This window comes from Rhea americana, unplaced genomic scaffold (assembly GCF_003343005.1).
Source record: "Rhea americana isolate MKP2758 unplaced genomic scaffold, rheAme1 scaffold_229, whole genome shotgun sequence".
Lineage (NCBI taxonomy): Eukaryota > Metazoa > Chordata > Aves > Rheiformes > Rheidae > Rhea > Rhea americana.
The window spans coordinates 1,102,680-1,121,709 of record NW_028186345.1 but is presented as its reverse complement, the minus strand read 5'-3'; positions in this window follow the sequence as shown (position 1 = coordinate 1,121,709).

Genomic DNA, 19,030 nt, shown 5'->3' with positions numbered 1-19,030 from the left:
GAAATAATTGAACCTGGTCCCCCTTGCAGAGAAGGTTTGAGTAAAAGAGGAGGATTTTCTGCATTTTAAGCCTTTTTTGGGGAGAAAAATTGAATGAAGCCACAGTTAGGAAAGGATTTAGGGAGAGGGATATTTCTTCAAACAGTCATGCAGAAAGAGGAGATTGAAACTTTATTCCTATTCTTCGTATCTGTTATCGGCCACTAAGGTAACTCTCCACTTGCCTTCTTGCCTTCCTAGACACCACTGTAAGATAACTAATGTCTTCCGTTTGTCATAGCGGCAATCCATCTGCTGACCCAAACACTGTGGGTTGCAGATGCTGTGGCCAAGGAGAGGGTGCTGTGGTGCTCACCTCAGAGACATCTTCCTGAAGCAGCTTCTTCCAGCTCAGCCTGAGTTCACTCTGCTCAGAAAGACTCATCAAGGCCATGTGAGAGCACCCAACTCTACCAAATATAACAACCACCAACAGTAATCTTCCTCCTTCTACCCTTGCCCAAATCTAAGCAACATTTTTCCATGTAAAATGTCTTTCCTGAGTTCACAAATTTCTTATGCTCTCACCATGCTCTGATGGGCAAAAGGAGCAGGGACCTCTCCATGGAGCCCTCTGACCCTGCTGTAGCCTTCTGAACTGTATCACGACCGGGATACGCCTGAGGCTTTTTCTTTTGCCTCCTGAATAGTACCAGTCTTTGTTGCCCTATTGGCCTGTGCCTGAATGAATCTTTTGGGTGAATGACGTATTCCTTGACATTATCCATGCTGGCTTCACAGAGAAGGATATTAAAATGACCTAGCCTTATTATTCACATGATAGTCACTGATAAAACCTCTGTATTTACTAAATACTATCACAGTGTGATATATGACAGCTCACATTTATTATAAGCAATGAGCTGGCTTTTAGGAAATGCTTTCTTTTCTAGTATAGCAGCTCTTTACAGAAAAATACACGAGTCTGCTTCTAAAGTTTTAACAGTCAAAAGTAGAGAGGGCAACAAAGCATAGGATAATGAACAAAGAATTGGAGTATTGCTTGAAAGATGAGGTCTAGCTAGAGAGAAGCACAAATAAACTGTATTTTACATATCTTACTGTTTACAATTAAATTATGTGCATTGTATATTATTACACACAGAAAAATACTACCTTCCTTCAAAAAGTGATATACTGTAGGTTGCTTAACTGAGGTGGTATAGATAAATATGGTCTTTCTTACTTAACCTTTCTAGTACCATTTTAATGTAAAAACCATGGAGGTTGTATAATATTATTTTTTTTAACGGAAAACAGAAAAAGCCCTGAAGCATTACCATATTGACATCTAGATAGATTGAAATTCTTGTGTTCCCCATACCAGCTTGCCACCTGGGCTAAGCAATAACTTACAAAAATTAACCCAGAATTATACCATGAAGCCAAAAGGGAGCAATACAGATAACAAATAACACTGACATTAACGAAGAGATAGTTCTTTCAGACAGATCTGTGACTGGTTGAATATATTGATACAGAAGGTATTATAGAAGAAAATTAAGTATTCCTGACTGATCTGACAATTTTCACACATGTCAAAGGGGAGAGGTGTACAGTCTTCCATATGAACACGATTTGAGCGGTCTAGTTCCCTTACATACCTTTGAAAAGTGCCAGACTATGTGGCTTCCTTTTAAGAAGGAGAAGACAAGAACATTCTGAGATGAATTATTTCTTATTTCTTATGACGAACTGAGGGTCAGGGTCCGTATCACGATTTTAGCCATTATTGACAAATTATCTATGAAGTGCATGTTGTAACTCTAAACTGATTGTATAATTATGTAATCATACAAAGTACTGTAATGCAATGAAACACATATATAATGAAGTATAAAATACATATATAAAGAAGAAATAAATAATTTATAATAACTTTCATAAGAATTTTTGTAGCTGCATCCAGACAAAAAGAATCAAACTGCTAATGAATATTTGGGTATGTAAATAATGTTTTATCAGGAGGTATTACTCAAGCAGCAAGACTCCTGAAATGAATACTTAGACACTAATATTATTTTAGGCCAAACAAAAGAATCAATGCCATGCTCAATAACTTCAGCAAAAGCACAAGGACTTGAGCTTGATAAGAATATGAAATTCAGGCACGGTATTTCTTTATAACCCCCTTTTCTCTTAAAGATGGCAAATTATCAGTGACCTACAAGTTAAGTCCACTTGGGTTACCTGAATGATCTCCTAAATATTTTAATTAATTACTTAATATAGATGTGAATTTTCCCAGCGTGTCGATTTCTTAACAAACCTAATAACCAATTGGTAGCTGAATACTGCAACACTTAAAAGACAGAAAACTCCAACTGCTATCACCAGAAAAGCTTTGTGAAAATAATAGCAATAAAAATGACTTACCATCTGAAAACTGTGAGAAATCTACGGAGCTCAATCTGTTTAGTTTTTAAATACTATCAAACTGTGACTTGTTTTTAGAACGTAAAGACCCTAGCTGTGAGAAACAATAGGATGGAAAAGATTTCTTTTTTTTTAATCTAACTGACAAATAAAAAGGATTCATCACTGAAGTTAAGAAGAAGTGTATTTGGAATGGAAGTCACAGCCTTACTTTAGTTTTGATTAGATATTTGCTGTCTTCAAGTCAAGAGTGGATTCCTTTCTGGGGAATTGACACTCAGTGCTATCTTCTGTCTTAATTTCTACGAATTTATACATGAATCCTCCATGTAAATATCATTATTGATAAGTCTCTTTTTTATGGGTCTCACAGACATTTTTGACAACAAGGGAGAAGTAAGGCTCTGTTGAAGAATCTGGAACAAGATTTTTTTTTTTTTTAATTTGGTTCAGATTCTTATGCCTCTTTCTAGTTTAATTCCCTTTTCCTTTTCAGCCCATCCCTTTTTCCATCCTTTCCCTTATAGTATGTTTGGTCTCAATCTTCATTCTTCAACTATTTCTCCGTTGTCTCAGTCATTTTCCTGAGCCAATCTTGATCTCATTATTTAGCATATCTGTTCCACGTGTCTGCTTTCCTCCTTCTCATCTCAGCCTTCCAGATCAGCTTGTGTTTGATAAGCTTGTTTTTCCATTTCTCACCCTACCTGTTTTCCACACAGTGGTTCCTAAGTTTATGTTAATAAGCAACTGACTGCTTCTCTTCCTGTCCCTGCATCTTGTTTGGCCACAGTCTTTCCCTTTCCTTTCCTCCATTGCTTTCTAGGCCCAGATGCACTCTCTTACATCCCAGTCTCAAATCTAACAGGCACTTTTTGTAAGGCACTTTCTCTCTGTGAACAAGATATTTTCAGTCCTTTTAAGGTAGGTCTTGTCTAATTGTCAGGGTACCAATGGTTTAGGCTTCCTGCTGTCAGTTCCTCTGCTTGTCTGCATCCTCCACTCCTCTCAGCCCTGGGTTATGTTTGCTCAGTCACTCTGTAGAGATGGTGCAAATACAGACTTGTCACATGCACAAGCCCCAAGGTGATGGAATATGGCAAACTGCTCTTTGAGGGTGGAACGTGAACTTTCTGACCAGCATTAGGCACTCCAGGGGGGATGGGAATATCACCACCTCATGAGCATGGTGATTTTATCTTTTGAAATGAAAGTCTCTACTGAGAGTATGCAAATTTAAGGTCCTTTAAACTTAACAAAATTTGAGATGCCAAGGAAAAGAACTATAGTTTTAGAAAGTGTTTGAAGATGAAGAATGAAGCTACATGTGCCTCTCCATTTTTCATACCAGTGCAGATTACGGGTTAGACTTCAAAGTAGCATGAAAATACGCCAGATGCTAAAAGCTCCTAATGGGCCACTTGGATAGAGTCCGAATACAATGCTGTTCGGTCACATCCACTCTGATAGTCAGGCCATCTAAAGACAAGTAGAAGATTTTGACAACTCTTTCGCTCATGAGAGTATCCTCCGTTTTGAGGGAATCCCCCTCTGCAAAGATGTGACTTGTGTTCTCTTTTACCACAGGTGAAAAACCAACAGACTGCATCAAAGTTGCAAGATTGTTTTCAGTTAAATATTAACACAGTCATTTTTTGCTCTTTTATTTTTTGTTTATTTTTCGAAATCCATCCCTGCATACAAGCCATTTCCGTCTGTAACTTGGCACCATACCAAAACCACTTTCTTCTGAGTTGATTCTTCTAAACATCTTAACGGCTGTGTCAGCTTCCTGTAATTGTTCCACCAGTATAGGATTTCCTTCATCCCCTCCTACTAGCTCAGGCAATGTCCTTCTGGTTTATGCTTTAAAATGCTTGTTCTTGAGACATAGACAGAAAGAAGAGATCAGTACACATCAAATGCAGACAGTATTAAAAACAAATGGGAAAAACAGAGACCTGAACTATTCTTGTACTTACATGGTTTGCTCAGGATCTGTGAGCAATCTATTGCCTTTAAGTAGTTGTTTTATAATGACGTCTCAGGAAAAGGAAGAGGAAGCATGGGAACACTAATGAGTAACTACAAATAAGATAGTGATGTAAAGAATAAAGAAACTCCTAGAGCTGAGTAGTTTTCATTAGTTTTATATTTTCATTAGTTTTCATTAGCACTTGGGTAACACTTTACAAACATGAATTAATTCTAACAACCTTCAAACCAACTTTTACAGTGAGAATTGAGTATCATCTTCATTATATAGTAGGAGAAAACATATGAACTAAGACACTAGTGCCCTGAATGTCAGTATTCATCTTAGTTCCAGTCATCATGCCAGTAGCAAATGTGATTTGAAAAACAAAGCATCTATGGTAGAACAGGAATTCTGCAGACTATAGCCTACATTCTGATCTTTACATGTGTCCTCCTTTGCCAAGGATTTACAGAAAGATATTTTGTTGTGTACATGGAACTGGTCCTCTGGGGGACATATATCACACAAAAATATTACATCACCGTGGAAAAGTGATGACTCTGATGAGCATCAGTATATCTGAAAAGCACCTGAGAGGGTTACATTCCCTCAATGTACAGCCCTTTGAAAGAGTTACACAACTGATTAGTTCATCAGGAAAGAGCTAGCAATCAACACAGTGGTTTTCCTGTGCCAATTAGGGAGCCACATTTCATAATCTGATCCAAACTCTTTGCCTATTTACGAACCTTTTGGTTCCTTTTCCGGGTTGGTTGTAAAGGCGGCCCGTCCACCTGAGTCAAGTCCGGTGAAGCGTCATTTGGTGACGTGAGCGGCGTCTGCGCTCGGATGGAATYTGGAACCGGGGCGTGGTGCAGCCGGTGGTATTTGGGCTGCCCGATCTTAAGCCCCACAGACACGCCTCATCCCAACAGGGTCCCTCCAGCAACACAGACAAGCAGGCATAGACGGGGTATCAGYGGTTCCAGAAAATGAGCAGACTCACCGTCCATGTGAAGAGTTTTGCTCTGCCTTTGGAGCTAAAGGGGTAAGCGGCATGCCTGRTCTACTGAGCTAGGTCAGGCGGTAGGCTGCACTACCACTTGGTCCCTGCTGTCTCACGCGAGGCCAGGGGACCTCACAGGGCCCCATGCCCTGCTACAACGCCCGGGAGAGCACAGACACTGGCTCAGGGGGGGAACCACTGGATAGGTCTCCCCCAGCCATCACTCGCTCRACTAGCCGACGGGGCAGGCAAGCAAAGCCGATCCTGCTCCAAGTAGGGGCATGCCGTGTCACGTCCGGTAAGGTCTGGATGACCCGTTCCCCAAGCGGGTCAGAGCCAGGTCGGTGACGGTCGTCGGGACCGCCACCGTGCCTAAATTTTGACGAATCGCCACTGGGCCAATGGCTTGGAGGGGGGACCGTGAAACCCGATAAGGCCAATTAGGCCCCCCCTTTACTGCCGAGAATCAACCGATTCTGCGGCAGGGCGGAGGCAACTACGAGTCGCCACCATCACAAACCTGGGACGGCTGTGCACTCAGTTCCCCCAGTAGGGGTATCCGGCGGGACCACGAGGAGGTGGCRCAGCCGATTCAAGCCCAGTTAGTAACTAAGAGAGTCATAGTTACTCCCGCCAACATAACTGACTACTTCGCACTTGCTGACTACTCTCCTTTGCTGAGGAAGATCAGTGTTGCTCACATGGGGAAGGGAAAAAACAGCCTGCCCTCCAGCATTTCCAGTCTCTCATCAGTTAGCTAGTGGTCTTAGTATGCCCACATAAATGTCACTTAACTGTATGTGCAAGTGTTTAAGCTGAGTGCTTCTATTTACAAAATCTCTGTGGAAATGTCTTCTGGCTCTGAAGACTCCTAAAGCATAAAGTGCTTTAAGTTCTTCTCAATAACACCTCAGCACACTGCAGGTCTTTTTGTGAAAACACTCAGAATTGCCTGATGATAGACAGAGTCAGTACCTCAGTGCTGCTGAGGCCTATGGACTACATGTTCTTCAGTCTATTCATCAACGTGGTCTAATTGTGCGGGTTTTCTCAGAGGAGGCCTCTTTGGTCAGGCATTGTATAAGCAGTAGATGAAGCAGTGATGCTGCATACTGCTTACCTCCCCATCCAGTAACCCCGTGGTTAGAAAAACAAAGTAGGCTGTGGGAGTCTTAAATTCAACCGATTCTTCTGCCAGAGGGAATGTGCACATTCAACCAGTAAGACTAGCATTCCAGCTCCCTGGTCAGAATATCCTAGAAAGCAGTAAAAGGACTTCTGCAGCTCCCCTTGCTAAAGCTTCCCTATCTCATGGGGAGTAACTGGATCAGAAACAGAGAGTCCAGGGAAGGGTGTAATAGGATCCCATCACCCAAATAAATAATGCTAATCAGTCTTTATCAATCTTAAATAGATTATCCAAGCACATTTTTTCTATGCCTTTTTTTTCTACCACTCCTTTTCTTCTACAAATATAAGCATCTCCTCATATAAATATATTGTCTTGCCAGGTTAAGTTAGGTCTCACCTGTATGTATGGAAACCCAAAGAACTGAAAATCGGTTGCACCAATTTGTCTAAGTATAGAGTATGGCCAAAAGTTAAGTAAGTCAAAAGACAAATCAGTTGCTTTCACCCTTAAATGCACATGAAAAATTCATATGTAAAGTTTTAAAAGATAACTCCTACATTATCACTATAGGAAGAAAAAAAAACTTATGCAACCTAAGCTTTACATCATTAACAACTGCATTATTACAATTTTAGCTCTGAATGGAAGAAAGAGCTGATGAAGCTGATCTGACAGGCCTCCGTTAACCACATAAACATAGTATTTTAAAGGAGAAGAAACCAGCATGCTCAAGAGTCTAGATGGTAAAACTCTTACACAGTGCACTGCACTTGAAAATACTTTAAGTGAAATCTGCCTGGAGGATGAGAAATTCAGGTGTGAAATGGGTGCGGCTACAGTTGCAAATTTAATAAGACATGAATTTGTTTTTTCCTTCAGTGTGTAGTATTGACACGCCTGTGGCTGCAGGCATATAAGAGACTGAATATAATTGAGGCACTGGCAGCAGAAAATTGTAGTATATTAAACATTTCATTGTAATTAATACACGCTTGATTATACTTTTTTTTCTTTAAAAAGTATTGTTGACTTTCAGGTTTCTCAGAGAGAGAGGAAAAAAAAGTCTTATTTAACTGTGATTTGTTCCATCCAAGTACAAATACTTTCCAGACCATCAGCAAACTCAGCACCTTCAGTAGTGTAGCAAATGATGTGACACTTTCTGTCAGATACGGCTTGTTTTCTCTCTCATGACTAGAGCAAAAATTCTGTTCTCATTGTAGTGTTTAGTTTTTGAAAATTTTGGCTATTGTTCTCCCAGTCTGTTTTAAAAAAATCCATGATGCTCTGAAATCCACTTATGTCTATGGCCCACTGTCATGGGCCGTACTCTGCATGTGAACAAGCTGTAGGTGACAGTCCTTAAATCCAGATCATGAGTTAAGTCTTTTGCCTATATGAGCACAAAATAACTGAGTGCTTTGCATAGGATTTAAGGATGAAAGTGCAAAGGAACAAAGATATCTAAAGCCAAAAACTGAAATTCCTCCTCTACTGTCAGTTGATACAGGAGACTGAAATATACCGTCATGGTGAGAAATGAGAACTGTGTTGGAATGGGCAGAGTGTTTAGTTTTCATCCTTCACACTTAGCTTTCTATTGACCAGATGTTCCCTCATGTATTTCTGGCAATTGGTGTCAAGTATCAATCTGAATGAAAATCTCACTTCCTGAATTGTCTATGTAAAAACCAACTACATACTCAACTTCAACTGTTGGTTATTCAACTAGCATAGCCTTTCCTCCGATCTCTGTTCTTCTAGTTTAGATTTTTACCTTATTATAGGTCAGAGCAAGAACCCAAACTTCCTATGTAAGTGCCCTTATTATCATGCTGATGCAGAAAGACTGCATGTAGTCTTTCTATCCCCCAAAGAATATTCAAGGATTCTGCAGAAAGCAGAATAATTTCAACAAGAGAGCATTGGTCAAAGATCCCTTACGGGTGTTAGTGGGCCAGAAGAGCAGGGTACGAATCTGTTTCACACACTTGTATCTAGAGGGAATCTCATCTTCAGCGCTGTTTTTGGGGGTAGGCAAAAACTGGCAAGGCTTTGTCAGGATATCTCAGGATTCACAGCCATGAATTTTAAGACAAAAAAATTGTCATGCTCCCTGCACCTTAGTATGGGTGAGTACGAGAGTTTCTCTTACATGTTTCCCGGTAGCTCATTTACACAGCTCCTTGCTCAGATGCTGGTTTCTCTGTCCTCCATTCACAGACATTGCTGAGAAGTCCCTTGCACTCCAGTTGGAGTCAAGGTGTCTGACACGGGGCTGCAGGTCCTTCACAGAACACCAGCAAGGCAGGTATTGCAGTGAGGAGCTGCCCTCTCTTCTGTAGAAATCCTAAACACTGAACTTGAACTTTACTAAACACTCCAGTGAAGGTCAGTGCAGAGAGCAGGATGTGTTGTTCCTGTGCCTACTGTTTGTATTTCTGCAATATACCTGGGCTTTATATAGTATTCTCTACTAGCAATATTCAGCTCCAGGTATTTTAGGCATGGTAACTGTAATCAAAGATGCATTTTTACCAATTCTATTACCAAATAACCGCAGCAACTGTAAAATCAGGTAAGCATACTAAAGGAAACTACTTAATGCAGTGCTATCTTGGACACTCTCGCATACCATAAGAATGTGAGATTAAGAAATCCTGAAAAAAAGCCTTTTAAAAAAGCCAAATAAACTCTTGCTATCCTCCAGGATGAGAAAATTCAGAATCTTCAGACAAGGTCTATTTTACTTTCTTTTCACTTCTGTTGTAGCTGAAGACCTTCAGAGAGTTTCTCCAAGGAAATGAGATTTAATGGCTATTCTCCAACCTCATCACTGCAAGGTTGCAAAGGGTTCATTATGCCACCTGGGAGACATATGGTCTCAGCAAACTGCTTTTCCTCCATTCACAGCTTTGGATATATAGACGCTGTTGACTTACTGTTTTTAAGAAACTATTTACTTGAGGTAGAAAGAGAAAGAGTCTAGCTAAACTGAGAGCTCAAATAATTGGCAGATCTTGGTAGTATCACAGTAGCGTTGATATGATGATGTCACAACCTGTATTTCAGTTAGCAAATGAAATTCCCTCTTTCCTGTCATTTCAGTAAACTCTACATAACAGCAAAAAGTGTGGAAGGTTCCCAGGTAGTTGGTGATTGTATAGAGAGGAGAGGGAAAAGGTTACTGTGAAAGAAATAAGTGCTAAACCTATTTTGTTGGATCACAGAGGAAGTTCTTCACGAAGAGTAGGAAAAGAAGCAATAACAAAACCATTATCTTCTGCCGTTGGTTACTCTATATAAAGTACAGGATAGGATCAGGTACTCTCAGCACTTTCTCCCTCTGTCATTTTATTATCTGTCAAACTTAATCCATTTTTTTTAATTAGGCATGATTCAGTCCAGTATGGAGGCAAGAGTAAAAAATACAGCTGATAGCAATGGCACTAAACAGCTACTAAACCTAGGTGTGTTCCAAGCCTTGTTGCTCAACCTGCAATTGCAAGCTCGAAAGCTTGAGACTGCAAGTTCTGCAAGGCAAGAACAGCTTCTTACTATGTATTTATGCAATGAATGAATTTATGATATAATGGGCCCCAATTTCTTTTGGCACCTCTAATTGCCATTGTAATATAAATCTTAATTATATTAAGCTTAAAGCTTTTGGTGGAGGAGCCAAAGGATTTTTATATGTGTGAGTGTATAGAGGTATATCTGTGCATGTCCTAGTGTACTGGTCCCCAGTTGAAAGTAATAACATCAATAATAGCAGTAAGAGAACAAAGCACCATATGGTAGAAAACACACAGAGGGCTGCATGGGTTTAGATCTGTGTTATAATAATGCAGACTGGGTGCTGAGAACTATGATTTCTACCCATGTTTCAGCCATGTCAGAGTTCTAGGGAAAATTAACTCTTACTGGCAATTTCTTAAGTATTTTTGGTATCAGTCCATATACAAGACAGGTTTACAAACAGTAATTAAGATCTACAGGCTTATGATAGAAGCCTGAGGTCTTTGGGAAAATGAAATATAGGGTAGTACAGGGGAAAAGCCTGAGACTATGCTGACTTTCGAGATTTGGGCATGTAGGCACAGCACACGGGATTAACATTTTTAATATACAGTGTTTATTTTTGTTCTTCAAAAAGTCACAACTTGATCTAAGTTAAGGACATCTTCATTTCAAGCCACTACAGAAGGTTCATATAAACCATACTGTTGGCAAGACTACTAAAGGAATATGTTTGTCTTCTGTTGCGTACCCATCTCTTCAAACAGAAGTGAGCTGTCAGTGCACTGCCCCGCATGTTCTGTCTGCAGGTGGCTATGAAACAGTGACAGCAATGGCTGATTTCCTTCCCTTGAGCTTCCCAATATTCTGCAGATAAAATCATGGCACTGCTGCAGTGGCATAATAGAAGAGTATCACAGAATCACAGAATAGAATCATAGAATCAGTAAGGTTGGAAGGGACCTCTGGAGATCATCTAGCCCAACCTCCCTGCTCAGCAGGGTCACCTAGAGCACGTTAGACAGGGTTGCATCCAGGCAGCCCTTGAAGATCTCCAAAAAAGGAGACTCCACAACCTCTCTGGGCAACCTGTGCCAGTGCTCTGGCACTCTCACAGTGAAGAAATTCCTTCTCCCTGTCAGGCGGAACTTCCTGTGGTTCAATTTCTGCCCATTGCTTCTTGTCCTGTCACATGGGACAACTGAGAAGAGTTTGGCCCCGTCCCCTTGACACCCTCCCTTCAGGTACTTATACACATTGATAAGATCCCCCCTCAGTCTTCTCTTCCCCAGGCTAAATAGGCCCAGCTCTCGCAGCCTTTCCTCACAGGGCAGATGCTCCAGCCCTCTGATCATCCTCATAGCCCTACGCTGGACTCTCTCCAGTAGCTCCATGTCTCTCTTGTAGTGGGCAGCCCAGAACTGGACACAGTACTCGAGATGAGGCCTCACCAGGGCTGAGTAGAGGGGCAGGATCATCTCCCTCCACCTGCTGCCAACACTCTTCCTAATGCACCCCGGGATACCATTGGCTTTCTTGGCCACAAGGGCACATTGCTGGCTCATTGTCAGCTTGCCATCCACCAGCATTCTCAGGTCCTTCTCCGCAGAGCTGCTCTCCAGAAAGTCAGCCCCCAGCTTGTACTGATGCCTAGGGTTATTTCTCCCTAGGTGCAGGACTCTGCACTTGCCCTTGTTGAACCTCATGAGGTTCCTCTCTGCCCAACTCTCCAGTCTGTCCAGGTCTCTGTGAATGGCAGCACAGCACTCAGGTGTGTCAGCCACTCCTCCCAGCTTGGTATCATCAACAAACTTGCTGAGGAGGCACTCTGTCCCGTCATCCAGGTCACTGATGAAGAAGTTGAACAGGATGGGACCCTGTACTGAGCCCTGGGGGATGCCACTAGCCACAGGCCTCCAACTAGACTCCACACCACTGATAACGACCCTCTGAGCTCTGCCTTTCAGACAGTTCTCAATCCACTTCACTGTCCACTCGTCTAACCCACACTTCCCGAGCTTCTCTAGGAGGATGTTACAGGAGACAGTGTCAAAAGCCTTGCTGAAGTCAAAGTACACAATGTCCACTGCTCTCCCCTCATCTACCCAGCCAGTCATTCCATCACAGAAGGCCATCAGGTTAGTTAAGCAGGATTTCCCCTTGGTGAATCCATGCTGGCTACTCCTGATCACCTTCTTCTCCTCCATATGTCTGGAGATGACATCCAGAATGAGCTGTTCCATCACCTTTCCACGGATGGAGGTGAGGACTGACTGGCCTATAGCTGTCTGGGTCCTCCTTCTTGCCCTTTTTGAAGACTGGAGTGACACTGGCTTTCTTCCAGTCCTCAGGCACCTCTCCAGTTCTCCAGGACTTTTCAAAGATGATGGAGAGCAACCTGGCAACAACATCCACCAGCTCCCTCAGTACCCGTGGGTGCATCCCATCCAGACCCATGGATTTGTGGATGTCAAGCTTGCCCAGAAGGTCTCTAATCCTATCCTCCTCAACCAAAGGAAAGTCTTCCCTTCTCCAGACTTTCTCCCTCATGTCTAGGTTCCAGGATTCATGAGGGCTGCCCTTAGCAGTGAAGACTGAAGCAAAGAAGGTATTCAGTATTTCTGTCTTCTATGTATCCCCTGTCACCAGAGCCCTCGCCCCATTTAGTAGTGGGCCCACATTTTCCCTAGTCCTCCTCTTGCTGCTGATGTGTTTCCTTTTATGTCAAAAATTTGGCTGTTGTTTGCCCTTCTTATTCCCATAATGCTATGTGGACCACTAAGCTTTCTACAGAGACACAAACTCTGCTTCTCTGTTACTAAACAAGATAGGAACAATTTTCTGCCCCTGAGAGAAAGTGGCACAGTCTACCAATTCATGCTATGCTACACAGCACTTGGCCTCCTCTGAGCCTTGAAAGGTGCCCTTCTAGGACTATAGCATAACTATTTTTTATAATTTCAGTACAAAGCATCTGAAATAACTTGTGGAGTGTTTTGAGGTCTCATCAGAATGATGCCTTCATGCATGTAGTGGAGGGTAGGTATTACTTGCTCTGTGGTAGAGCATGATGGGGTGGTGTTGGAAGACTATTGAGGCTGCAGGCAACCAAAGCCAGTGCTATGGTGCCTCTGCTGCCAAATGGATTCCCTGCATGGGCTACGCCTCCAGCCAGGCTTAAGCACTGTTTCCCAGAGAACTGACATAAGCCATAGCAGTCTGGGAGCACGCTAGCAATTAAACAGTGTGGATTATCACCAGGCCAGTGCTCAAGCTTGTTCCTTGTCCTGGCTTTATACAGCAATAGGGAAGGGGTGAACTATCCACATAATCTAGAACTAGGTTGCCAGGGGAACAACAAACATTGGGTTTAATTGACTGGGACACTTGACAGCACATTGCTTTAACATTATTATGCAATACTGTCTTGCTGTATGTGCGTGTGTGTGCATGTGTGCGTGTGCACGCGTGCAGTGGGGGTTAAGATGTAGACTTTGAGAGACACATTGTATCATAAATATCAAGGTCTTTGATGAAGTCTGAACAGACTTCCCTGTCAGTCCTTTGCTCAGATGCCTTGTTCTCCCGAAGCAAGGTCACCTTATCTCTCTTACTCCCTCGATTCAGGACCCAGCTTGTCTTTGGTGAACCTTTACTGCTGTTTCTATTACATCTTTCAAATGGAACAAGATCTTTTCAAAGCAATCAGAAGGAAAAAAGGGAAGAACTTGGCTTACTGCCATAGTCCTTGTTTACGGAGGCTAATATGGTATAGAGCCTGGGAACTGTAGGACAAAAAAACTTGTGATCTTGCACTTGTCAAGTCTTGCCCTTGGTATTCTGTGTTGACCCTGCGGGATCACCAGTGTGGTCTTTTTTCAGCTGCTCAATGCATCAGATACTTCTGCACCCTACATGGTCTTTTCCCCTCCTTTTTCACTATCTCTATCCTAAGGGGTAATTGAGTGCAAGAGCATAAAAGGATTCTGACCTCAACTGATGCTTAAAAGCTGTTCATACTCAGGGATTCCGTGCATGCCTTTCTGCTTGCATGAGTCAAGTTGGCCCTTTCTTCCTGACTCTGCCCATATTTTCAGCATTCCTGTCTAACTAAATTTCATTTAAAAATCTCTTTTAGCTGAGATCATATGATCTTGCTGTACTTTTCTGTGATTATCAGCTTCTGATCCACTCTACACCTAAACTTTTATCCTGGTTTGAGGGGATAGGAAGAAGGAGTGGTTCAGATATATGGCCTGAAGCACTTTTCCTCAGGCCCATCCTTTTCAATCCTATGTGTCTATCATCTAAATATATCACAAAGTAGAATAAAAAACAGGCTTAATTAGAAATGAACTTTCCCAACTCATTTTTACAATTTAAATCATGAACCAAAGGCATTTGCTCTATGCATAAAAAATGCTTTTCGTGATAGTTTTACTTCAGTACTTTTTATGAGTAGTATGGCCAGTTTCGGTGAAAGTGCCTCTTTTTAGGAGGTGAATGAGACAGATTTAACAGATGGATGGGGAAGATGATTGCTCACGTTTCTCAGTTTTTGCAATAGATGGAAGGATGGGAACGTTTGGTATATATGACCTTCCATGCCCACATACTGGCAATGCAGTGTGGGAAGACTGGCTCAAATATCTTTTCTATTATTTTTAATGAACTTTAACTTGCCTAGTACACTATAAAGCACAAGCAGGAACTTCCAACTAAAGAATGGAAGAATCCGTGCAGAGGGAGAAACCATCAAGTAAAGCCTGAACATCCTCCCTCAGGTTGCATCAGTAACAAAATTTCAAAATCTCTGACAAGACCTACAATTTAGCTGCAAGATTTAATGCTGGAAGATTGACATGTTTACTGTAATGGCAGTAAATTGACCATCCAGAAAGAGCTGTGTATCTTTGCAGCACAGGAAGTGTCTGTGTCTGAGGGAGATGGATGCAAGTTATATCTAAAGACAGATAATTCAAATAAAATTATTACACTATAGCCATAAAAAGTAATTAGAGAGAGAGATTGGGAAGAAAGGAAGAAGGAAACAAACTGGCTACTTTGAGCCTTACCCCTTTTGTTTATATTGACCTGAAATTGTGATCTAATTTTAGAAAATGACATGGTCTTCTTGAGCAGAGACAAGACTCCAAGAGAACATTTTTTCTTGCTATAGATTTTTACTGAAAGGAAAATCTCTGCTAGCAACAAGTAATGTGGCTTAAAGCAAAAAGGCAAGGGGTTACTTCAGAAGTCTCTGCTATAAATTGCCTTTGAGCTAGAAAATGCTGAAGATTTCAGGGAAAAAAGTTCAGAATAATCCCCGCTATTCTTTTTCTGATCTGCATTTGTAGACGTCATGCAAGGTGAGATAGCTGATGATTTTTGCATGCAATTATTGACATATTATTTATGGATTTCAGTATATTTATTGAAGATAGTGGCATTTGGAGAAATTTAGACAACTCACATAGCTAGATGAAAAAGTGAAAAACAAACAAACCTCAAACCTTCTCCTCCTCTCTCTTTTCTAGATTTATATGTATTACAGAAGCCTAGAGGAAGCAAATGGTGCATGAAGTATATGGCACTGAGTCCTCTTCCAAAGCATCTGCTACTTTCCTTGCCATGTGATATTTTCAAAGTTGCTACAAAGAAAGCTGCTTGCCAAAGGGAGAATATCAGAAAGTGAAATATTTCTGCCTCTTGTGCAATCACAAGGAAGTGACCTAGGCCAGAATCTTGAAATGAACTTTTTGTGGGTAGCATATGTGTGTGGCCTTAGTAAGCCACTATGAACACAGAAGTTGCGCTTTATCTGCTGGACTTGCTTTTCTGTCATTTCAGTTCTCTATCTTCTTGTTTTAGGTTTTGGATATTACGTCTTTGGACACCAGTCATTCTCCATTTCTCTGTTCCACACTCTTCTCCCTCTACTTTCCTCCCAGAGATGTTTCTGAATTTTTCTCTGTGCTGAGTTAGTCTTTGTCAGCTACGTTATAGCTAATACCATTTTATTAGCCTGATAGAACAAGATTCCTTTTCCGTGCTTCAGTTTAAGTTTCATGTGAATTTTATCACATAATTTCTAATCTCAAAGAACAAGAAAAAAAGTCTAGACTTCTGCACATCTTCTTTGTCTTTTTGTTTATATCTTTCCACAGTCAATTTTAACACTGTAAGGTGATGAAGCAGGTGGAGAGTGTATTGGAAATGTATACTCTCAAAGATACAACACTTTGTCTCTCTTGCATCTATCAACTACTTCCTCATGCTTCTAAAAGAATATTTCAACAAAACCAAAATGACAGGATTGTAATAATAATAATCAAACTATTTGATAACAGGCTTCCCAGAGACTCAACTGGCAGTTTGACAGTCCTCTGCCATAGTTACTACACCCTGCTGATAAAACTGCTGTTGCCATAAATCGATCATTACAAAAACAAGTTCATAGCTATTCTGAATTTCAAACTTGACCTTGGTAGGTTTACAAGTTTAACCACCATACTGGGCAAAAAACATGTATCACAAAAGCCAGATATCTAAAAAAATATCCCAAACTTTCTCTTTAACTATCCATTTTTTCTTTCCACTGCATAATTATCTTAAACGGATTTGTGGTATGGCTAAAAGTCAAATTCAACATTTTTTAAAAGCACATGAAAATTACCCACCACTACTTATAAAACCTATTTACTTGGGCACAGAATAACTCTCCTTAACCACTTTGTGATTGAGATAGCATAGCCCAGAGACTAATGGTATTCTGAGGAATAGTGACAGTTTACTGACCTTATCTTCCAAGGCAAGGGAGGAGTGACGAGGGGGGAAAGCAGAGTAAAGAGTCAGCTAAGCTGTACTCTTTAAAAAATCCTGCCAAAACAGACACCTTTTGCAACATATTGTATAAATGTGATTGTGAGCACAAGTCTGCACTGGGGTCCTTTGAATGAAAACCATCACTCGATGAATTTTTCAGCATATCTGCAAGGTTTACTCAACTTCTGGACATGAGAGGAAAGACAGTATAAGACTTCTCCCAGAAAACACTTGGTGGAACCAGTTTTGAGAATTACCTAATCTTAATTGTGTAGTTTTAATACAGTATGACAGAGAGGAACAAGCAACTGGGGAAACTAATTGGAATGCCCATCCCTGGGAAACCTCACTGCTGCCTAAGTTGTGTGGTAATGAAGTTATTCAGTGTGCGGATGTAAGGATCAGGAGTCCATGTCTTTCACACTTCTTTCCTAAGCCTAACACTAGCTGTGACGTGCACACTATCCCCTTCCACAGGCTCAGGTCATGTGGCCTATCATCTGATTTTAGGACTCTTTCCTGAGAAATAAGAACTGTTGGCTTGAATTCCTCAAAATACAGAATTAAACTCAGGCTTCCCACGTTGTGATTAGTCTTTTAATGCCTTATTTTTTGCATAAATTATGGGAACCCCTTAGGCATTTTAAAAGAAAGAGGCATATACCTCTGTATTTTGTGAAATCTGGACTGCTAAGTGTGTGCTGAGAACTGCATTGTATTGCTCAGAACTCACATTTGGTTTAAGTATTAATTAGGCACCGCTTCACAGAGCTTCAAGGCTGGAAAATTTGAAGATAAGAGTATCAGTTTAGAGATCCTCAAGATTATGTGGCACCTAAGGAGGAGCAATATAATTTTGGATATAAAAGTGCTTTAAATTTAATTTATCTAAGTGTTTTCTGGTGTGTATAATTCTATATAGCAATTCAGTCCTGTTGCTGGGGCTGAGCTCACATATATATTTGGGATTTTTAGTTTCCCATCCATAAGAAACAACTCCAAGGAGCAGTGAGGAAACTGCTGTTGAAGAATCTTCGGCTTTCTCTCCCTGAGCCCTAACTTCATGGAGAGAACAATTAAGGAGAACAATGGAAGAGCAGGCATGACATAAAATGTTCTCCCTGGGGATATGAAGCAGAGATCTCTAGTGATGGGGAGGAAGATATGATTTCTAGCTAGAGACAAAAAAAAAGGATGGGTTGTATCAAACAGGAGAGAATATGTATATTAATAGAGAGCATGGAAGAAAAGTGCTGATGCAAAGACATTGAGAGGATGAGAAAGCAGAGATTAACAGAACTCAGGAGAGGGTGGGCATGTATTCTTAGGCAAGATATAGGTGACTGGTTGCAGGAGGAAACAAAGGAAGACTCACATTTCTGGTGAATAGAAAAGGGAAGTAGCAGTGGATGGAAGGACTGCAAAGAGTGGTGGCATCTTTGTCTTCCCTGAATCCCGTGGATATTTCAAAAGAGAGGACTCTCCAGGAAGAGGCATTCCAAACACTCAAAAGGGTATTTTCAAGCCAGTTGAGTAACTGTATCCTCCCTTAGCACTTGCTGGAAACTGCTCTCAAAATTAACTCCATTACATCCAAATGAAAACCTCTGATTTACTCTGCAATAATGATATCCTCTCCATTGCTCAGTGACAAGTATTAATGTTTGATTCTGGAGGATTTGAGCTGCAGCAGTATGATGACATTCCCATTTATAGACCTTCTGCTCTCCAGCAAGCTCTGTTTGATTAACCTTTGTTTGTCAATTCTCAAGGCATGCTGGATAGGCAGCTGTAAAAAGTAAAATGTAAAGGGGGAGGTAAGTGGAGAACCAAGCCTGTTGTAGGTAGATTTGGGTGCAAGAACATCTGTGAGTTCTGAGGGCTAATCTATAGTATTTCCATTTGCTGATTTATAGCTGAGGTGGTTAGGGCTCAGGAGCAGCTTTTTAATGTTTATTCTAGCCAAAGACAGAAAAAAAGAAAGTAACCCTGGACAATTTTGTTAATTCTACTGCATGCAGAAATAAAGGTGTTTGATGGCAAACTTGAGATTAAAGTCAGTATGGATACATGAAAACAAAATCAGAACCTTAATTAGTTCCCAGTTACATGTCGCGCCTTTGAGTCACTCACTGTTACATGTCACATGTTTCTA